The following is a 20,642-nucleotide window of genomic DNA, read 5'->3' as shown; positions in this document are numbered from 1 at the left end:
TGCAAAGGGGTTGACCATCTATTGCTAGCAGCAGGCCTGGGGGTTGAGTTTCAAAAGCAATAAGCCCTTTGAAGCTCCCTGTCAGGGCAGTGCACATTCCAGAAGGAGGGGGTGTTAGCACCGCCACCCAGGAGGGGCATTTGTTCTACATATCAGAGAGACAGGGCTCTCCCTCAAGGTGTGTAGATTGGATGTCTGGAGGTGGCAGGCTCAATAGAACCAGTCACCAACCATGCCAGGGTAGCTAATTTTTGCAGGGGGGCACCTCTAAGATGACCTCTGGGTACATTTAGGGAAAAATCTAATACAGGTACCAGTTTGGATTTATCATCTGCTTTGTTTGATACTAAACAGCCAAGGGTTCAGAGAGGCCATCATGTAGCTGGGAAACTCGCGTTGACCAGTTTCCAGCACATGTATCAAAATGGCTGCTCTAATCACTCACCATGTCCCAGGTTAGGCAAGGACACAGTGGGACATATTGCTCATGCAGCTATGCCCTCATGTATAATATGGTGCACCCTGCCTTAGAGCTGTAAGGCCTGCCAGAAGAGTGTCTTACCCATAGTAAATACAGTGTATGGTGAACAGGGCACCCAGGCAGTATGCCATGCGAGTCTGTGCTTTAGGTTTGTACAAGGACACTCAGCCTGCAATGGCAGTGCTGGGTCTATCTAGATGCATGGCCCTAGAGGGTGGCACAATCAGTGCTGCTGCCCTAGGAGGCCTACCCATAGTTCCCAATGCCTTGGATAGCTGATTACCCTCTTACTAAGAACTTATAGTGGAAACTAAGGGGATATCCAATTGTGCCAATGCATCACAACAGTTTTAGGGAAAGAGCTCTGGTCCCTGGCCACTACAATGTCTAGGCTACATCATACATCAGGCAAAATGTGGGGGCTAACCATATCATAAACAGGCCCTTTCTCACAGTAATCTTGAAGACTTCCAAGCGATTGTAAAAAAAGAAGAAAAAAAAAAGACCTCACATCATTGAAGCTCCCATCACTAGCTCTACAAAAACAAATGTCGGAACTGGAAGATCATAATAGGCAGGAGAATATAGGGATTGTAGGTTCTTCGAAAACCCTAGGTACCCAGAGCCAATAAATGAGCTGCACCTTGCAATGGGTTTTCATTCCATAGTAGGTATACTGCAATTAATTTGCTGAAATATAAAGAGTGAAAAATAGGTAACAAGAAAACCTTTGTATTTCTATAATGGGCACAAGATAAGGTGTTGAAAAGCACTGGGTATTTGCACATCTCTGAACTCCGGGCTGCCCATACTAGCATGTGAATTACAGGGCATTTCACAAATAGATGTCTTTTTTACACACTGTCTTACATTTGGAAGGGCAAAATGTAGAGAAAGACAAGGGGCAATAACACTTGTTTTGCTATTCTGTGTTCCCCCAAGTCTCCAGATAAAAATGGTACCCCACTTGCGTGGGTAGGCCTAATGCTTGCGACAGGAAAAGCAACATTGACAAATCACATTTTTACATTGAAATCTGATGTGTTTTTTGCAAAGTCCTTAGCTATAGATTTTGACCTCTAGCTGAGACGGAAACTAGGGAAACCTACTAAACCTTTGCATTTTTTTAAACTATACACCTTGGGGAATCTAGGATGGGGTAACTTGTGGGGCTCCCACCAGGTTCTGTTACACAGAATCCTTTGCAAACCTCAGAATTTGGCCCCAAAAATCACTTTTTCCTTACATTTTGGTGACAGAAAGTTCTGGATTCACAAATTTTATTCCACCCAGCGTTCCCCCAAGTCTCCCGATAACAATGATACCTCACTTGTGTGGGTAGGCCTAGTGCTCACGACAGGAAATGCCCCCAAAACACAACATGGACATATCACATTTTCCCACAGAAAAAAGAGCTGTTTTTTTAATTTTATTTTTACAGTGCTAAGCTGTAGATTTTGGCCACTAGCTCAGCCAGCACCAAGGGAAACCTACCAAACCTGTGCATTTTTTTTTAAACTAGACACCTAGGGGAATCCAAGATGTGGGGACTTGTGGGGCTCTTTACTCAGAATCCTTTGCAAACCTCAAAATGTGGCTAAATAAAACACTTTCCTCACAGTTCGGTGACAGAAAGTTCTGGAATCTGAGAGGAGCCCCAAATTTCCTTCTACCCAGCTTTCCCCCAAGTCACCCGATAAAAATGGTACCTCACTTGCGTGGGTAGGCCTAGTGCCCGCGAAAAGAAATACCCCATAACACTATGCGAACACATCAAAATTATAAAATACAAAACAATCTGTTTTTGCGTGGGTGGGGAGGAAGGGGGGGGGGCAAGAGGGTTGGTGGCACCTGCGTTTTTGGTACTGGGCTCAGCAGCCATACAGGGAAACCTACCAAACCCAGACATTTCTGAAAACTAAACACCCAAGGGAGTCCAGGGAGGTGTGACTTGCGTGGATCCCACAGGGTTTTCTTACCTAGTATCCTCAGCAAACCTCAAATTTAGCTGAAAATCTAATTTCCCCCACATTTCTGTGTGGGATCAATTTACCGGAACAAATTTCCTACCACCCAACGTTCCCCTAAGTCTCCCAGTAAAAATGATACCTCACTTGTGTAGGTGGGCCAAGTACCTGTGACAGTGAAGAGCCAAACACATGACGGAATTGAGCGGGAACCAAAGTGGGTCCAAAAGGGCAGTTTAAAAAAAAAAGAAATTTTAGGCTGACAAGTGGGGCAGAATTTTTATCGATATAGATGAAACAATGCTGGGTGGTAGGAATTTTGTAGATTCCAGAAGGCTCCCCGACAAAAATGTGGAAAAAATGGGTGATTTCCAGCAAAGTTGGAGGTTTGCAGGGCATTGCGGGTAAGAAAAGGGTGTGGGGTGCATGTGAAGCACACCACCATGGCCTCACCCAGATGTTTAGTTTTCAGATGTGTCTAGGTCTTGTGGATTTTTCTACATGGCAGCGTCCCAAAGTCCAAAAAGTGCAGCCCTCACCATTCCAAGTGGGACGATTTGGAGAGTTAGCCAAGCTCCCATGACCCAAATGTAAAACCAAAACTCAAAATAATCAAACGTCCTCTTGCTTGCCATGGGAAAATATGTTTTAGTGTGCGGGGGAGAGCTGAAAGACTGTTACCCCCTTCAGTTGGGGTGGGGGCATAACCATGCCCATACTGGTTGGTAGCCACCACCACACAATTCTTTTTTTATTTCCTGGCATCTAGTAGACTTTCTGCCCCCTGGGGTGTGGATCGGGGGTAATTGCTCCATCTGCCCACTGGTGGGCAGAACAACTTTGGCCCCATTTATTTGGGGTGGGTGTATGGCCATAACCCCACCCTATTATTTTGATAAAAAAAAATCTTTCCTGGTCTCTGGTGGGCTTTCTGCTCCCCATGGGGGCAGATGGTCCTTCCAGAAATAGGCTGAGGGAATGGCGCATATCTTGACAGATCAGAGAGACTGGATGAGATTCTTGGATGAAAAGGAAGAAGCCAAAATGGAACCTCATCACAAAAACCTATCCCATATGCCATGAAAAAACGATTGCTGCTGGTACAGTTCGAATGAACTTTGTCTGGTTATCGACACGTGTTAGGATGTAATGATGTATTCATTAAGGTATTTTAAGATACTCTGCATGTTTTAAGAAAGGTTATTATGAAGTGCTAGAAATTCATAGCAATATTGAGGATTCGCCTTTATTTTAGGCTCTGTATCCAATTATACATGTTTTAATAATATCAAGTGAGACTAGACTTGCTTACCAAGACTAGTGCAGTTGTTTAGACTCGGAATAGTGATGTGAGTGATTATACCGCAGGTCTGTTGAGCTTTCATGTTAGTTGACCATTATTCATTCCCCTTACAATACCTGGCTCTATCAACCAACACTTTACTCTAAAACTCTCCTGTAACACAACCTCAGATGTACACACACTTCACAGCCTCATCTTTTCTCATGAACCCTCTATTCCAGTCCCAAAATCAACCTTTAAAAGAAAAAGATTAACTCAAATTAATTTGGGGTTCAATGTCATGACATTTTGATTTTGAAACCTTTCCTTGAAACTGAGGGTTTTTTAACTATACAAATTAATATTTTCTTGATTAAAAGTTAGAAATTGAAAGGAAAAGTTACATACCTGTAGACATAGTTCTGCAACGTAGGAATCTTCATTGAAGTCATAAATCTTGAATAATTCTGTGCTGCCTACGTGGACCCCGAAAACCTTCAATGTATATATTTTTAATAGTCCAGGAAAATATCTGCATATTGTTCATCACTGGGAATCATTTTCTATATAAGATCAGTGTAGACTGTCAGATGTGTAATTTCCTGGAGGACGCTGGAGGAGAATAGCAGATTGTATATACCAAGAAGGGCCTTTTTGGACGCTTGCAACATATTGTCATAGAAAAAGCTGCACAGCACTAGATACAGCATTTGAAGGAAAAGACAGGCTGATAGTCTAACATTGGGAAGTTCGGAAAAAAGGACCTGCACTTTTAACCCCTTCCCCGCCATGGACGTAATGGTTACGTCTGTGGCTGAGGTGCCACGGATGTAACCATTACCTCCCAGGTCTGGCCCTCAGGGGAAGCGCTAGCGCTCCCCCAAGGGCCACTCCCCCCCCAGGTCAGGGTTGGAAGGGGAATCACTTTCCCTTCCACCCCCGACCCAACCCCCCTCCAACTTCTTACCCAATGGGGAATTGCAAAAAAGAGGCATTGGGGGAAAGGAAAGGGTTTTCCTTTCCTTCGATGTCTCTTTCAGCTTTCCTGCTGGGCAGCAGGAATGCCCACTAGACACCAGGGAATTTGTTTATGTGTGTGTGTATACAGTGTGGAGGAGTGACCCCTTGGGCAAGAGCCCCTCCCCTTGGGGGGCCAATATATTTATTGCCGTTTCTGCCCCCCTTGGGCAGATCGGCCTTTTATTTTTAGGCCAATCTGCCCCAAGTGGGGCAGAAGGCACTAGAACCCAGGGATTGTTTTTGTGGGTGTTTTTTTGTGTTGGGGGCAGTCCCTTGGGCAAGGGTCACCCCCAAGGGGCAAAAAGCACTATTGGGCAGTTCTGCCTCCCTTGGGGTCAGATCGGCCTATTTTTTTTAGGCCCATCTGCCCCCAAGGGGGGCAGAATCCACTTAGCGCCAGGGATCATGTGTGTGTGCTTTGTGTGCGGGGGCGTGGCCCCTTGGGCAAGGGTTGCCCCCCAAAGGGGGCAATATAATCCATGCCATTTCTGCTCCCCTTGGGGGCAGATTGGCCTATTTTTTTACGCCCATCTGCCCCCAAGCAGAGAATACTAGACACCAGGGGAAATTTATAAATGTTTGGTGGCGGGGTGTTTGTCAACTGGCGAAGTATTCGCATTTGTGATTATAACAGTTTATTTCTCCTTTTTGTTCTAGCTCAAAGCTTTTGCTTCCTTTGTTGTGGCTTGTTGCGGTTTTGGCAGTGGTTGTTCTGCGGTTTGCGTAGTTACATGTTTTAGGTAAGTAAATACATTTATTCCAAAGGAGTATTGTTGCCATGCATAAATGACATGTTTGTAGGTAGTGTACTAACCGCAGGATTGTGTGTGAAATTGTCCTTAGATTTATTCACAATATTTGTGTTGTCTTATGTCTAATTTGCTTTTCTTTTTTCTTTTTAGTGGGATGTCATTGGTGATTGCTGTGTCTGTGCAGAGTAGATGCTGGTGAGTCAAGCTTTTTCAGGCAAGTGAGCGGTATAATTTTTGAGTTTATAACTCTTAGTGATAAAGCTACACTTTGTTTATTACTTATCTTACACAGTTCTGGTTGTTGGTGGTGCATTTGTCCAGTTACATTTTGTAGGAAGGATCATGGCTAGCCGTAGGATGACCACTCAGCAGGTTGTTGGTGTGCTTTTTGAGTCGTATTCTGACCATGATTATGAGACTGACTCTGCATCTGAGGCAGAGGAGGAAGTGCAAGATTCTGGAAGTGAATTTTCTGTCAGAGAGCAATCATCTGATCATGAAGCCACTCTCAGTGCTGATGAAGTGCCTGTTTTAGAGGAGGACACTGGTGTGCCAATGATGCAGCAGCCAGCGGCTGAAAGGCTTACCATTGGAAGACCTGACACGTGGGTTGCACCAAACATGGAGCAGCCACAGTGGCCTGCGTTTACTGGTTTCCCAGGGTGTTAAGTAAATACGGAAAACTTTTTGCCTGTCAACTTCTTTGAGTTGTTTATGGATGATATATTTTTGGAAGAGATTGTTGAGCAGACTAATTTGTATGCAGAGCGCTGCCAGACTGAGGCCACACTCTAGAGCTAGCTGGTGGATTGCCACAAATCTGGAAGAGTTGAAAAAGTTCTTGGGTTTAACTTTTTTGATGGGGCTGATAAGGAAGCCACCACTGTCTTCATATTGGTCTACTAGTCCCTTGATGGTAACTGCTATATTTCCTTCAATCATGAGTCGTAGCTGGTATGAGCTTCTTCTTTGGCTGTTGCATTTTGGAGATAATGCTTTAGCCTTGCCACAAGATCACCCTGATTCTGAACGTCTTTTTCAGATTAGACCTGTCCTTGATCATTTGGTAGATCAGTTTTCAGAGATCTATATTCCAGGCAAAGAAATATCTGTAGAGTAGTCTTTGGTCCTGTTTAAGGGTCGTTTGGTTTTTAGGCAGTACATTCCTAGCAAGAGGGCATAGTATGGAATTAAATTGTATATGCGGTCTGAAATTAGTACACGGTATGTTTATAATTTCTGGGTCTACACTGGTCGGGATTCCAGTATTGACCTCCCTGGTTGTCCCCCCACTTTTGGAGTTAGTGAGAAAATTGTGTGGGAACTTGGTAGACGACTGTTTAACAAAGGTCACCATTTATGAGTAGATAACTTCTACAATGGAGTTCAGTTATTCAAGGAATTGTTCAGAGTAGACACTGTTGCTTGTGGCACAATCCACTCTAATTGGAAAGGCTATCCAGGAGAGCTTGTCTGTAAAGAACTTGAGAAGGGACACTGCAATGCGTTGTGGAATGACGAGCTGCTAGCTCTGAAATTTGCAGACAGGAGGGATGTGTACTCTCCTTCTTGATACCTCTTCGAGCAGAGACTCTAAATCTCTTATCAGGAAAGTTTTTTTTGGGCTGTGGGAGGAATGTGCTCAGCAAAGTGACGATCTTTCTGGAGAACTATCCTTGACCACAACAAAAGCTTTTGTTGTGGTCAAGGATAGTTCTCCAGAGTCAAGGATGACATTTGTGACATTTCAGGAGTCTATCATAGCGAGCCTTTTTGTGCTGGAACAGGCAAGAGTTCCTAGAGAAGCAGTGGTGGAGGAGGGTGCTAGATTGAAAGATCGAGGGAGAGTAGGATGTACTGCCCTGATTATTCTTCAAAGCCTGGGCTGTGTGTGGGTGGCTGTTTCAGGAGCTATCACACATAGAAGAATTATTGGGAAATACAGTGAGCGTAAACTGCTGTTTTATATTTTCATATGTTCAGTTTCATGGTTGGCATTACTGTCATGTATTCAGTTAGAGCATTTGTGTTTGTAGTTTTGTACTTATTTATAATTAGTCGTTTCTTTGTTGTTTAAAACAAAAAAACAAAAAAGTGATGCGGTGTGCATGAACTGTGGCTTGGCTGATGGTGTGTGTGGGGTGGCGCTTGGCTGGCAGGGTGCGTAGGGTGGCGCATGGCTGGCAGGGTGCGTGGGGTGGCGCTTGGCTGGTGGTGTGTTTGGGATGGCGATTGGCTGGCGGTGTGCTTGGAGTGGCGCAAGACTGGCAGTGCCAGCCAAACGCCAATCTACACACTCCCATCAGCTGGTGTGATTGCTGTATCAGGCGTGTGGGCGTATGAAAGTGATGGGCCCTTGAATGGCGCTGTCTGTTGATGCAAGTGTTGTAATTTGCTGGGCCAGCGTCTGGCGGTGTGAATAGTCTTTTGCATGTCATGTATGAAAGGTATGTGAATGAACTGTAAAGCGGTTGGTGCCTTGACACGGCTTTACAGCTCACGAGCTATGAGTCATTGGTTCCGTTTTTTGGCCTTTCAGTTATCAACAGTGCATTTCACTTTTGTGAAATCTCTTGTTAATAAAATTTGATCTACTGAACCATCACTCACCCTCGTGCCAAATCCAACCAGTATGTGTGGTAAAAATGACAAAACCTTCTCCGCTGTAATCAGGCGTCGCAGCACACCCATGACACTCTAGATGTGTCCGGTGGGACACCGATGATGAAGCATGCCACCAACTTGGTTGGTGGGTGAGGGGTCTTTTTAACATAGCCTAAGTGTGTTTCTTTTCACAATTATAGTGTTTGGAACATCACAGAAGTATGTGGACACATCCAAATTATCTATTGCAAAACTACCTGCGTTTGGGGAGGGGGGCACCTGTGTTTTTGGACCCGGGTGCAGCCTTCATCTAGGGAAACCTACCAAACTCAGATTTTTATTTAAACTAGACACCCCAAGGAGTCCAGGGAGGGTTTGCTTGCCTGGATCACCCAACATTTTCTTACCCAGACTCCTCTGCAAACCTCAAAATTTGCTTATAAAGCATTTTTTTCCTCACTTTTCTTTGCACAAATTTCCTACCACCCAGCGTTCCCCTCAGTCTCCCAAGTAAAATGATACCTCACTTGTGTGGGTCCCCAAAGCAGAGTCAGCCTAACCATGTCTAAAAGAAAAATATGTGCTTATCAACTCGCTGTGCTATCCCCTTAATCTCTACAGATTTTTTGCCTTTTTCTGTTGCAGATACCTGGGCCACCCACACAAATGAGGTATCATTTTTATCGGGAGACTTGGAGGAATGCTGGGTGGAAGGACATTTGTGGCTCCTCTCAGGTTCCACAACTTTCTGTCACCGAAATGTGAGGAAAAAGTGTTTTTTGTTAGCCAAATTTTGAGGTTTGCAAAGGATTCTGGGTAAGAAAACACAGGGGAATCAATGCAAGTCACACCTCCCTGGACTCCCTCGGGTTTCTAGTTTTCAGAAATGTTTGGGTTTGGTAGGTTTCCCTATATGGCTGCTGAGCCCAGGACCAAAAGCGCAGGTGCCCCAGCAAAAACAGTTGGTTTTGTATTTGATAATTTTGATGTGTCCACATAGTGAGGTACCATTTTTATCGGGAGACTTGGGAGAACGCTAGGTGGAAGTAAATTTGTGGCTCCTCTCAGAACTTTCTGTCACCGAAATGTGAGGTAAGTTTTTTTTTAGCCAAATTTTGAGGTTTGCACAGGATTCTGGGTAACAGAACCTGGCGAGAGCCCCGCAAGTCACCCCCATCTTGTATTCCCTTAGGTGTCTACTTTTAAAAAATGCACAGGTTTGGTAGGTTCCCCTAGGTGCCGGCTGAGCTAGAGGCAAAAATCTACAGCTAGGGACTTTGCAAAAAACACGTCAGATTTCAATGTAAAAATGTGATGTGTCCATGTTGTGTTTCCTGTCGCGAGCATTAGGCCTACCCACGCAAGTGAGGTACCATTTTTATCAGGAGACTTGGGGGAATACAGAATAGCAACACAAGTGTTATTGCCCCTTGCCTTTCTCTACATTTTTTCCTTCCAAATGTAAGATGAGGATAAGTTACTTACCTGTAAATCCTAGTTCTCTTCCAGGGGTATCCTCATCAAAGTCATAAACATTGAATATTCCCGCACGAGGGCGGGAATATTCAATGTTTATGACTATTGATGAGGATCCCCTGGAAGAGAATGTGTAAAAAAGACGTCTATTTGAGAAATGCCCTGTAATTCACATGCTAGTATGGGCACCCCGGAATTCAGAGATGTGCAAATAACCACTGCTTCTCAACACCTTATCTTGTGCCCATTGTGGAAATACAAAGGTTTTCTTGATACCTATTTTTCATTCTTTATATGTCAGCAAATTAATTGCTGTATACCCACTATGGAATGAAACCCATTGCAAAGTGCAGCTCATTTATTGGCTCGGGTACCTAGGGTTCTTGATGAACCTACAAGCCCTAAATATCTCTGCAACCAGAAGTGTTCAGCAGACGTAACGGTATATTGCTTCCAAAAATCTGACATCGCTGGAAAAAGTTGCAGAGTAAAAAGTGGAGAAAAATGGCTGTTTTTTTCACCTCAATTTCAATATTTTCTTATTTCAGCTGTTATTTTCTGTAGGAAAACCTTATAGGGTGTACACAAATTACCCCTGGCTGAATTTAGAATTTTGTCTACATTTCAAAGATGTTTATCTTTCTGGGATCCAGCATTGGTTTCACACCCATTTCTGTCACTAACTAGAAGGAGACTGAAAGCACAATTTTTTTTTTATATGGGTTATGTCCCAGTAAAATGCCAAAACTGTGTTGAAAAATGTGATTTTCTGATTCAAGTCTGCCTGTTCATGAAAGCTGGGAAGATGCTGATTTTAGCACCGCAAACCCTTTGTTGATGCCATTTTCAGGGAAATCCACAAGCTGCCTTCTGCAGCCCTTTTTTCCATTTTTTTGGAAAAAAACGAAATGTTGGCTGTATTTAGGCTAATTTCTTGGTCTCCCTCAGGGGAACCCACAAACTCGGGTTACCTCTAGAATCCCTAGGATGTTGGAAAAAAAGGACGCAAATTTGACATGGGTAGCTTATGTGGACAAAACGTTATGAGGGCCTAAGCGCAAAGTGCCCCAAATAGTAAAAAAAAAGGCTTGGCACCTCAGGGGGGAAAGGCCTGGCAGCAAAAGGGTTAAGGACCCTAGCAAGAACCTATCCCAGAATGCATTGTAGTGGCAGTTTGGCTGGATGTCAGTTCTTTTTTTTGGCGATGCACAGAATAGAAACACACCTTGACAGCTAGGGAGGAGAGAGGGTATTTATGACTTCAATGAAGAGTCCTACGCTGCAGAATTATGTCTACAGGTATGTAACTCTGCATCGTAGGATCTTCGCTGATAGTGATACACCTTGAATAGAGCAGCAAGCTAAAAGAATAAACTCCTTACAGAGGCTGTCGAGCTGGAACGTTTTGTGAATGTATAAGGTGAAATGGCTTGAGATGAATTCAATTATTTGAATACATTTCTGAGGGATTCCTGGCCAAATCTAGATTCGGCCTGAGTGTCGGTGCCTAGACGTGTAGTACTCAGTGTCAAGACACTGTAATTTTCTTTCCGCTGGGGATGCAGAATTAGACAAAAAGGTAAGCAGAGTGATAGATTGCTTGATATGAAACTCTAATACCACTTTAGGCAGAAATGAATGGTGTGTATGTAGAACAAACCTTTTGTGAAGAAAAACTGTGAAAGGTTCTACTGAGGAGAGAGCTGGCAACTCATTAACTCTACAAGTGGAAATGATTGCCACTAGAAATGCTGTTTTCCTTGCAAGTGTTGCAGGGTTGCTTTATGGATGGGTTCAAAGAGGGAACCCATCCATTCGGATAATACGAAGTTCAATAACCAAGGAGGAGAAGGTCTTCTGACTGGCGTAAAGACCTTCTTTAGCCCTTCAAGAAAGCCTTTGACTACTGGGACTTTGATAAAGGATAACTGTAGTCCTGACTTAGCGAGATGTAACAAGTAAGGGATAACGACATTTTCTTGTAAAGTAATAGGGCCAAAACTTTGAGTACAACACCACATGGAGAAATGTTTCAACTTAAAAGCATTGTAGGTTCTTGTGGACGGATGCTTAGCTTCTTTTAGAATATACATGTAATCTTCTGGGAGGTTCAAATGTCCATATTAGTTGATCTCATGAGCCATGCTGCCAAATTCAATGACTGGATACTTGGGTGCAGAATCTTGCCGTGTGGTCTGGTGAGGAGTTTTGGTCTGAGTGGTAGACTTGTGGCAGGCTATAGATAACTGCAGGAGATCAGTGTACCACCATTGTTGTGGCCAATCCGGAGCAATCAAGATCATTGTGGTGCTCAATCTCAGCGAGTTTGAGCCACTCTCAGAATGAGTGGGACTGGTGGAAAAGCATACAAAAATAGAGTCAACCAGTCTATCAAAAGGGTATTGCCCAGAGAATGTGGCTCTAGTGCCTGGACATGTAGTCTCTGCATTTATGTGTTTTGGGCAGTGGCAAACAAATCTAATGTTGAAATTCCCCATTCATCGAAGATGTAGGCGACTACTTTGTCGAGGAGGACCCATTCCTGATTTTCCTTGTGGTATCGAATGAGAAAATGAGCCTCTACATTTTGAGCTTGAGGTATATGGAAAGCTGTGATGGAAAGACCTCTTGTTAAAGTCCATTGCCACATTGTTTGAGCTTGGAGAGGCAATTGTCTTGATCTTGTTCCGCCTTGTTTGCTTACAATAGATTGTACTGGTGTCGTCTGTTTGAATCATGAGGTTTGATGATGTTAGAGACTGACAAAAGGCCTTGAGAACTACACGTACAGCTTTCAGTTCCAATGAGCTGATGTGATAGAATTGTTCCTTTTGAGACCAAAGACCTTGAATGGTAAGTTGATTTATATGAGCGCCCTATCCTGTCAGTGAAGCATCTGTTAGGATGGATTGAGACAGTGTTACTTTCTGAAAGGGGACTCCTGCCAGACGATTCTGAGGATTGATCCACCAAGAAAGAATGACAAGCATTTTCTGTTAGGAAAATTCCATCTTCCCAGAGGCCCTTTCTTTGTGACCACTGATTCTATAGACACATTTGGAGAAGTCTCATATAAAGTTGAACGTTGTGGTCTCTGGCAATGTAGGATGCCATTGATTCTAGAAGAGATGCTACCTTGCAAACTGCTGGCTTTTTCTGCAGCAGGAGTTGTGCACACTTCATTTGGATTGATAACACTCTCTCCTCCAAAGAAAACACTTTCTTTTTGGGTGTCTAAAGTTGCTCCTAGGAACAAGAGGTACTGTACTGGTGCAGAGATTGACTTTTGTGACTGGACCTGCAGTCCTACCTTTGTTATAAGAGATGTTGTGGTAGCATGGTCTTTCTTTGACTTAATTAGAGTTTGCTCTTATTAGCCAGTCGTCGAGGTATGGATATATGAAAATATGTTATTTGCTTAGATGTGCCTCTATCGCTGACATGCATTTGGAAAAACAGTGAGGGGCTGATTTCAGTCTGAACGGAAGTACAGCTTATTGGGAGTTGTGCATTCCTACTACAAATCTCAGGCACTACCTGTGATGGTGAAAGATTGGAATGTGAAAGTATGCGGCAGACTGGTTATGAAGCAGTGCGCATATCCATTACGAATGATGTTTAAGACCAATTTGTCAGTTGTTATTCTTTTACACTCATCTGGAAAATATGTCACACTCCCCCTCCTCATCCCCCCCCCACAGAAGGAGGGAGTGCTTACCTCTCATTGTTTTGTGTTCCAAGAGTTTATGCCTTTTGTTTGCACGGGTGTTTGCAGCAAAGATCTTCATCTCTGATTACGGCATTGAAAGAATCTTTGATTTTACCAGTGTTGCTGTGGGTACTGGTTGGGCCACCTATGGTAGTAGTATCTCTGGTCCTTGGGCTTGTATTGTTGCATAAAGGCCTATTTCTGTTCTTCCAGGCCAACTGCCTTGAGTGTCTCGGCTTAATTCCTCATGTAATGCATTTATTCTTCTGTATGTTGCCCAAAGAGAGAAGAAACAGAAACAGGTAAGTTCGCAATTTTTAATTGCACTTCTGGCTTTAAAGATTACAGTATTAGCCATGATGTATAACAGAGATAGATGCCATGAAAGCTCCAGCAAGTACACTGCACCACTGATTGATTGATTGGCAACCAGAGAGCCCTCATTAAACATCTCAAGATAATCTTGCTCACTGTGAGATGATAGATCATCCATGAAAAATATCATGCCTTCCTAAATCTTGCAATGGTATCCGCCCAAGACTTCTGCTGAACTTGCATTGCGTATGTGTGTCGATGCTGTGCCACACATCTTTCCGATACCATTTATTCTTTTGCTTTCTCGGTTCAGTGGTGCTGTCATTTCTGGAGCAAAGGCATATTTTCTTTGAACCGCTGTGATGATGATAGAGTCAGGCTTACAATTGGATCTAAGAAATCCCGGATCCTGTTGTGGAGGTTTGTATTTTCTCAGCAGCCTAGCTGTTGCAGATTTGACTATTGCTAGGGTCAAAAGATGTCCTTGGACAATGTTCGTGAGACCTGGCAGGAGAGGTAAACGATGTCTTAGGGTCGCTCTAGGCTGTAGGGTCTCCAGGATGACAGACACTTATTTGAGGAGTGTCTACTGGAATGTTAAGCTTAAAAGCTCCTCTCACCAGGGCATCTTCGAAGGTGAGGATATCATCCACTGGTTAATCCCTAGTTGGTGACTGAGCTGGAGACATCAGAGTGTAAGGGAAGGTGGAAGTCGTGTCCAGAGATACATATCTTGATCTTGTGGAAGGAGTCAAGAATTTTCGGGAGGAATGTCTAATCTGGTATGGAGCTTTTCACTTGCAAATAGGTGACATTGATGTCGCTCTAGAGAATTGTCTCACTGGTGACAACTGTAAAGGTTGTAAAGGTACTTGCACAGGGCAGAAGATGGAATTATGGATTGTAAGAAGACCCACACTTTGTTCCGGAGAAGGAGGCCCTTACCACTGCAATGATCATGACCAATGACAAGAAGGGGAAATCTCAATATGAATGACTGTCAGCGTCGAGAGTGGAGTCACCAATGTTGCACATGCTCTCTTAATTATAGCAGGAGTATTGAGTGGCGAAAGATGACACTTCGACAATGAGAGGGTCTTGGTCTTCGACAGGTGAGATTTCAATGACGAACAGTGAAACCTCAAAACTGAGTGATGTGAACGCGATGTTGATCAGTGGGATCTTGACATCGATTTTTGGGATCTTGATGTCGAGTGGTGTGATCTCGACATTGATTGCAATACCGACGGCGCCGCTGTGACAGTTCTCTGTGTTGATTAGGCCGATCTGGACTTTGAGCGGTGACGGTGGTGAAGTGCAGTCGACGTTGAGCCTTCCTTTTAAGGTGAAAAGGTAGGTGCCAAACGTCTTGACAGTGACGTCAAAGTCTTCAATGACAGTGAATGGCTTTGATGGAAATGATGACGGTGCCAAGAGGGAGATTTTGCAGCCTTATATCTTCTTTTGTGGAGTTTTTCTCCATTTTGCTGAAAGTGCTGTGAGGCAGACGGCAATATCACAAAATAAAATGATGCTATGTGCAAATCAGTCTTGACCCTGATCCCAATGGGAGCAGTCCAGCCTGAACTGCCAAGCCAGGTCCTTCCTGGACAGGATTCAAGCATCCTGGGACTAGTTTCAGGGTATCACTCTTCATACGCCAGGCTAGCTTGAATCCAGTGGTGCAGCAAGCAAGGGACCCACATCTGGGCAAACCCTAGGCACTTAAGCGCACATGGTAATATCACAAAATAAAATGATGGACGGAGTGTTGAAACTTTCCAAACACTCACCCTCAGTCACAGATCTGGGTTTAATCCATTGTTATTTTGCTTGCGACGTCACCCCAGTTCAGACCCAGCTATATGCAAATCAGTCTTGACCCTGCTCCCAATGGGAGCAGTCCAGCCAGAGCTGCCAAGCCAGGCCCTCCCTAGATTCAAGCTAGCCTGACTGAAGAAGGGTGATAACCTTAAACCGATCCCAGGATGCTTGTTTCCGGCACAATATTGGGCAGCTTTTTCTATGGCAATGTGTTGAAAATGTCCAAAAAATAACTTCTTAGTATATGTAATGCTATTCTCCTCCAGCATCCTCCAGGAAAATACACCTCTGACAGTCTACACTGATTTTACATGGAAAATGCCTCTCAGTCATTAACACTATGCAGATATTTTCCTCGACTATTAAAAGCATATATATTGAAGAAGGTGTCCCAGGGTCCTCACTGGCACAGAATTAGTCAAGGTTAATGACTATCAATGAAGTTCCTACAATGCAGAAAGGTTGGTTACTCTAGGAAACAGCTGTTTCCTTTATTCACAAAGTGTTCCGCAATCCCCCTTACAATTGGGCGATATGATTTCCTCATCATTTCTCATTAAATTGGCTTAATCAACCTTAGTGTTTCATCTGGTGCAATAAACACATTCTCCCTCTCTCTCGGGTGGCTTTCTTCATTGCACTAATTTTATGGACTTTTAATTATTCTGGTCCTTCCAGCATAATCCTGTACCCTTTACTATTGTGTTTGAACCTCTCATATGCTTCTATTTTTGTTCTTCTGTACATATTCTACATCATAAGTCCACAGGCTTAAAAAAGTCCTTTGTGATGGAAAAAATGTTGGCTGTAGCTAATGCTGTTTGCCTGGATTGAATAATTATTGGAAACCACCCATGTTACTACACTGTCTTTGATGTAACCAAAAAGCATTGGCTATGCATTTGTGTTCTTACTGACCACTTTTATATCACTGAACTGTACACTTATATCTCATGAGAATGTTGATTACCTTTTCAATGCAATAAACAGAACTTTGTGCATTTCTGTCTGATGTACAAGTTACTTACCTTCGGTAACGATATATCTGGTAGAGACATATTCTAGTTGCAGATTCCTTACCTTTGAATTTCCCAGGCATCAGACTGGATCTGGAGATTTTTCTTCGAGCAGTGCCTCTGAGCGCCGTCAGCTGGTGTCTGTCGACTCCGTGGGTGCCGTTGGCGTCGTGCTCACAGTGATGATGTTGCAGTCGTATATAGGCACCACCTCGGTGCACTGACGTCAGTTTCTTTTCGCGACTTTCCACGCCAGTAGCGCGGAGCCATGAAGAACAGAGTGGTGCGCCAAAACTAGGGCCCTTAAGGGAAAGTTCCTGTTCCTAGAAATGAGTTCGCAGTGCGGGGAGGATGTGCGGGTTGGGAAGAAATCTGCAACTAGAATATGTCTCTACCAAAAATATCGTTACCAAAGGTAAGTAACTTGTACATCTGATAGAGAATTCTAGTTGCAGATTCCTTACCTTTGAATAGATACCCGAGCAATACCATCCCAGGTGGTGGGCTGCAAACCAAGATCACACCAAGAAGTCCTGCAGGCCCGAACGGCCAAAGTAGCCGTCCCTTCGGACTTGATTGTCCAGGCAGTACTGTTTGGTAAAAGTGTGAAGAGATGCCAACGTCGCTGCCTGACAGATGTCCAGGACTGGAACGCCCCATGCTAGTGCTGTGGTAGCAGCAGTAGCTCTGGTGGAATGAGCGCGTAAACCTTCCGGAGGTTGCTCTTTAGCCAGAGCGTAGCACATTTTGATGCATAAGAGTATCCCTCCTTTGCACCCACATATCCCACAAAGAGTTGATCGTCCACCCGGAAATCTTTGGTACGATCAAGATAGAGCACCAACGCTCTTTTTGGGTCCAGACGGTGGAGTCTCTCCTCTTCATGATAGGGATGGGGGGGGTGCATAAAAGGTAGGCAACGTGATGGACTGTCCTACATGGAAGGGTGTCACTACCTTAGGCAGAAAAGAAGTCCTTGTGCGAAGCACCACTTTGTCAGGATGTCTGGCCAGAAAAGGTGGCTTAGGTGACAGAGCCTGGAGTTCACTTACTCTGCGGGCAGAAGTAATGGCAACTAAAAAGACAGTCGATAGTTAAGAGTCGTGAAGGACAGTTGTGAAGCGGTTCAAACAGGGTACACATAAGGTATGTTAAGACCAGGTTGAGATCCCACTGGGGCATGATGAAAAGGTTATGGAGGAAAGAGATGTGTGAGGCCTTAAAAAAACCTCCCAACTATGGGAGATTTAAATAAGCAAGGCTGAACTGGTAACCTCACGAAAGCAGAGATGGCAGAGAGATATCCCTTAAGAGTGCCCACAGTGGAACCCTGCCAGGCAAGGGAAAGAATAAAGAGAAAGGCTTGAGAAAGAGGAGCAGATAGAGGATCGACAGATTTGTCGATGCACCATGCCACAAATTTCTTCCAACGACAGGCAGATACAATTTTGGTTGAGGGACGCCTGGCTGCCAAGATAACGTCACAGACTTCGTGTGGCAGGTCAAAAGACGTCAAGTGTCACTGCTCAATCTCCATACATGAAGCTGCAGAGTAGACAGGTTTGGGTGGAGGACCCTCCCCTGCTGCTGTGACAGAAGATCCTCCCAAAGAGGCAGTCTGATCGGAGGAACTATAGCCATGTTCAAGAGCTCAGGATACCGGACTCTTTGTGCCCAGTCCAGAGCCACCAGTATTACTCGGGCCCGGTCTTGCCTGCTCTTCAGAACTCTGAGCAGAAGTGGTATAGGCGGAAAGGCGTGCAGGAGGCCTGAAATCCACTCGCAACAAAAAGTGTGGCTGAGCGAGTGCCGCCTTGAAAACTCCAACACGCAAAACAGCTGACATTGCGTGTTCTCTACGGAGGCAAACAAGTCTAACCAAGGTTCTCCCCACTGCAGGAAGAGACCCTGCACCACCTCTGGATGGAGACGCCATTGGTGATCAACCACGCATCATCGGCTGAGTTTGTCTGCTCTGGCATTCAAGGAGCCTTTCAGGTGTTGAACCACCAGGGAAATGCTCTGATGTTCCAGCCAAGTCCAGAGACGAAGGGCCTCTTGACAAAGGGTCCACGACCCCACTCCACCTTGTTTGTTGCAATACCACATGGCGGTGGTGTTGTCTGTGAACACCTGCATTGCTTTCCCTTTGAGAGAGGGAAGGAATTATTTTAATGCTAGTCGAATCGCTCGGAACTCCAGATGATTGATATGGAGCCCATTTTCCGCCAGAGACCAGATGCCTCTGATCGCCACCTCTCCCATGTGGCCACCCCATCCCAGGAGTGACGCATCTGTCACGACTGTAAGATCTGGTTGGGGAAAGGAGAGGGATCTGTCCTTGACCCAATCCTGATTCGTTAACCACCACTGCAGGTCTCTTGCAGTTCCTTTCAAGATCTGGACCTTGTAGGAGAGATTCCCCAGATACTGCGCCCACTGGAACTTCAGGTCCCACTGCAGAGCCCACAAATGCCATCTGCATTTTGAACCAGCAGGATGCAGGAGGCCATGAGGCCCAGCAGCCTCAGAGTCATTCTCACCTAAATCCAGGACAGAGGCTCAAACATCTGTATCATAGCCTGAATATCCTGGACTCGCTTTTCGGGAGGATATGTCCAAAACTGCACTGATGGAAGGGAGCGTGTGAGAAGGAGTCAGGTGTGACTTCGGCACTTTGATAGTGAACCGCAGCGAATGCAAAAGGTTTGCCGTAGTCTGGAGGTGAAAGACTACTGTCTGGGGCAAATTTGCCTTCAATAGCCAATCATCGGGGTAGGGGAAGACTGGGACCCCTAACCTGCGCAGATGAGCTGCCACCACTACCATCACTTTTGTGTACACCTGAGGGGCACTGGTAAGGCCAAAGGAGAGCACATCAAACTGAAAGTGCATGTGACCTACCACGAATCGTAGGTAAAGTCTCTGGGCAAGCAAGACGGGAATGTGGAAGTATTCGTCTTGCAAGTCCAACGCTACCATCCAGTCTCCGGGATCCGGGGCAGATAGGACCTGAGCCAATGTCAACATTTTGAACTTCTCCTTTTTGAGGAAGAGATTGAGGGACCGAAGATCTAATATTAGCGGAAGACCTTTGTCTTTTTTCAGAACCAGAAAGTAGCTGGAATAGCAACCACGACCTACTTCTGGCAACGGAACCCTCTCTATAGCTCCTTTGACTAAAAGGGCTTGGACTTCCTCCCCAAGAAGCTCCATATGATCTTCCGATATCCGACTGTATGAAGGTGGCATGGCTGGAGGAGATGTCTCGAAGGGGAGGGAGTAGCCCCTTTGGACAATTTGGAGCACCCACGTGTGCGAGGTAATGGATTTCCATTGGGGTAGGCAATGGCGAATCCTGCCACTCACTGGCTCATGACGTACCCAGGGACTAAGAAGGCTTGGAGGCTGAATAGGGGGCGGGGTGGACTGGGTGACCGGCTGGCTCACTGATCCCTGGGGGCATTGGATCCCGCGTCACAGGGGTTGTACAGCTTGCGTGGGTCGATGGCCAGTGGGGAAAGGACGCTGCTGGGGTCTAGGAGCATGCGCGAGGCCAAGGGACCGGGCCGTGGCTCGGGAATCCTTAAAGCGCTCAAGCGCAGTCTGCCTTGTCTCCGAAGAGACGTGCCATCAAAGGGCATGCCCATCAAGGATTGCTAGACATCCCCTGAACAGCCAGATGTTCTCAGCGAGGCTTGGCGTCTCAATGCCACCATCGATGCAACCGATCTGCCCAGAGAGTCAGTCGTATCCAGTAGCTCTCTCAGGATCTGCAAGTAGGCTGTCGCAGAAAGAAAAGAACTGATGTCACTGCGCCAGAGTGGCGCCTATATGCGACGTCATCACTGCGAGCACAACGTCAACGATGTGCGCAGAGTCGACCAACACCACCTGATGGCGCGCAGAGGTACTGCTTGAAGAAAAATCTCCGGATCCAGTCTGACGGAATCTGCAAATATAACTCTCTATGAGATGTTATCTGTTAATTAATATAAATTACATTTTGTGTGGATTGTTCCTGTTCGGTGTGCTCCTGACAAACCTTACTCAAGCTCACCATATCTCGGACACCCGCAGCCAGGACACCATCGGACTACATACTAGAAGTGAAAATAAAAAAAAGACGTCTGCTAGCCTTTTCCATCTATGCACCCAGGGCATGGAATATCTCCATAACCTTCAAGGCAACGTCA

The 20,642-nt window shown here is 45.1% G+C and overlaps 1 protein-coding gene across 1 annotated transcript in view; it reads right to left on the bottom strand.

Annotated features, from left to right (window-relative positions):
• FBXO47 (F-box protein 47) overlaps window positions 1-20,642 on the bottom strand; it is a gene marked incomplete at its 5' end in the record, with an annotated part of 1,596,302 nt that overhangs the window by 1,250,030 nt on the left and 325,630 nt on the right. The window lies entirely within an intron of this gene.

Source organism: Pleurodeles waltl, chromosome 6 (assembly GCF_031143425.1).
Source record: "Pleurodeles waltl isolate 20211129_DDA chromosome 6, aPleWal1.hap1.20221129, whole genome shotgun sequence".
NCBI lineage: Eukaryota > Metazoa > Chordata > Amphibia > Caudata > Salamandridae > Pleurodeles > Pleurodeles waltl.
This window is presented reverse-complemented; position numbering and strand designations above follow the sequence as displayed.